Genomic DNA, 2,701 nt, shown 5'->3' on the forward strand with positions numbered 1-2,701 from the left:
CCTCTTGTCCCAGGGCGGACCACAGCCACAGTGAATCACCGCTCCGTGGTCCGCACCGGGTCCCTCCATCAGTGACAACTGCTCAGCCTGGGAAAGAGGACCGGCAGCGAGCGCCCCAGCCCGACACCCGCAATGGGGGCCGGTCGGCCCTTCCTCCGCAGCCTCCACTGCGATCCTGAGCCCTGTGCAGGGCGCACAAAAAACACCGCGAGTGGCAGAGACAACAGCGGCAGGAAACAGCCCTTTCCGGCCCCCACCCAGGCGGCGGCGGGTTGCACCTGCGAGGGCCCGCGCAGGGTGCGGCACCCTTTGGAGCCGAGCTGGGCCAGGAGAGAGCAAAGGGCACAGGGAAGAGGCCTCCATCCGCCTGCTTCAGGGCTCCGGCAAGGCTCTTTGCACTGGATTTGACACCTGGCTGACGACCGAGCGGAGGCTGAGCCCGCCGGGGCTGAGGGAGGGGAGCAACCCCCCCCCCCGGGCGCAGCATTCTGGCTCTTCACCACCTCCGCTCGCATGCCCAGGCCAAAGGCGCCTCGGGGAGGAAGCTGAGGGCCGACCCTCGTTTGCCACAGCCTGGCTGCAAGACAACGGCGCAGAGGAGGTCGGGGAGCCGGCTGGCAAACCTGCTCAGGTCGCAGCTCACCGCATCCACCAGAAACGGGGCGGAAAGCCTGGATACAGCCATTCCCAATGTCCCCAATTGGGGACGACGAGCAGCCTCCATCGATGGAGTAGACTCTGGACCTCTTTTGGCCCTAAGACAGCAGAGCTCTGCCCTGCTCCCAGCCCCTGGGCAGCCATGGGGACACAGAGGTGGCAGAGCCAGGGTGGGCCATGTGCCACCGCGAGCCGTTCTGGCTGTTCCCCCAAATCCGCATTTCTGAGCTGTCCCACGCAGGAGCCCAGAGGCCTCCGGTTCAGTCCCAGCGACCCAGGCAGGGAGCACAGGGCCTGGAAGGGGAACGTGGTCCCCCCACCTGCCCATGGGAAGGGCGGTGGGTTGTCGGGACACCAAGTCTGGTATCGAGCTCCTGCGACTTCCGCAAGAGGYGAGCTCTTCCCCAAATCTGCCCGCAGCGAGCGTGCGAGGCCTCGGCGAGGTGGGAGCCGCCCACACTCACCTCAGCCCCCTCCTGCCTGCGCGGAGCAGCGAGGGCCGGGGCGCAGCCGCCCCGCAGAGCCCGGCCTCGGCCAGATCCGCTGCCCACGCGCGCGAGGCTCAGCCGGGAAGCAGGAGGGCTCAGAAGGGACCCGTCCCCCCACAGTGGGACCAGGCAGAGCAGGGAGCCCAAGGGAAGGGCAGTGCAAAGCCTCCAGGGGTTTCACGCTCCAAAGTCTTTCCCTGGGAGATGGCGAAGCCCCTGCAGCATCATGCTCAGACACAGGCAGGGGGATCGCAAGCCCCTGCCTGGGCCAGAGCCCCCAAACCGCCCCAGAGACAAAGCGACAGCCGCTGCCAACGTCCCCGAGAGCCGACTGGCCCTAGTGCCCGGCCGGGAACCCAACCTCAATCTCCCTCGCCTCGCCGCTGGCTGCTCCAATGCCTCCGGAGCCAGGGGAAGCCGGCCGCGGACAGGAGCCAGCRGGTCCCCACGGCGAGGCGAGGTCCCCGGGGCACACAGCCTGCTCCTCGGCCCCCGCAGCCGTTCTGCGGGGAACCCTTTCACTCCCTCCTCATCGGCAGCAGCAAAACAGCCCACGGCAGGGCGAGCGTCCGAAATGCATCTCTGGAATGCRGAGCGCATGCCTCCGTCCTGCAGCTGCCACGGGTCCGTCCTGCTACGGGCACACGGTGCCGGGCAAGATGGAAAAGACGGAGCCATCCCAGCCCAGCCACCAAAGGGCCCCCGCAGCCTCGCGTTTTGGCTCACAGCAGGAGTTGCACGGGAGGGTGAGCCAGCAAAAACCCGTGCCCCGAGGCCAGAGAAAAACCCAGCCCAACCTGCGCGCTGCGCTGGCTCCTTCTCCCCAGCACACACACACAACTCGAACCTCCTGCCAGGGCGCTAGGTGCAAAGGGAGTCGGGGATGCTGGCCACAGGGGGATCGGGAAGGGCACGGAGAGAGACCGTGGTGGGTTAACAAGGAGAATGCACTAGCTGAAAAGGGCTTTTGTTGGGGCTTAACGCGGCAGCAGGAATTACAGTTCAACAGGTTTCGGAGGGCTCCCAGCAAAACAGACGCACGGCTGCTAGACAGGAGAGCAGCCTCGTGAGCAGGCTGCGAAAGCGGGAGAGGGGGCAGGCGAGAGGCTTCGCAATCGCCCCAGATAAAGTTCAGCCCAGGCAGTGCTGCGAGCCCACAGGCAGGTACAACCCTGGGCCGCCCACGGCGTATCGGGCGATCCCAGCGTGGCCAGGGCCGCTCCCAGCCTCCGTGCCAGCGGGCGCCGTCAGAGCGCGTCTCTGCCCGGCACGCCGGACGTGCCCTGCGGCACCGGGCTCCCGCGCCCGGACGCTGCACAGGACACCCGTGCCCGGCACCGGGGACCCTCCTGCCTGGCGAATAGGGGTGCGGGGGGAAGCCTGGGGGTCAGGATGGGACCCCCCCACACACACATCCCAGGAGAGGGCACAGCCCGGAGCTGCGAGGAGGGGATAAACAGCCAAGGGGCTATTTCAGAGCACACGTCTCCCTTCACCGTGGGGCACAGAGCCCCCCCGGGACCCTCTCGTCATGCAAGGGACCCCCCTCCCCCCTC

The sequence above is a fragment of the Apteryx rowi genome, unplaced genomic scaffold (assembly GCF_003343035.1).
Source record: "Apteryx rowi isolate R43461 unplaced genomic scaffold, aptRow1 scaffold_331, whole genome shotgun sequence".
Lineage (NCBI taxonomy): Eukaryota > Metazoa > Chordata > Aves > Apterygiformes > Apterygidae > Apteryx > Apteryx rowi.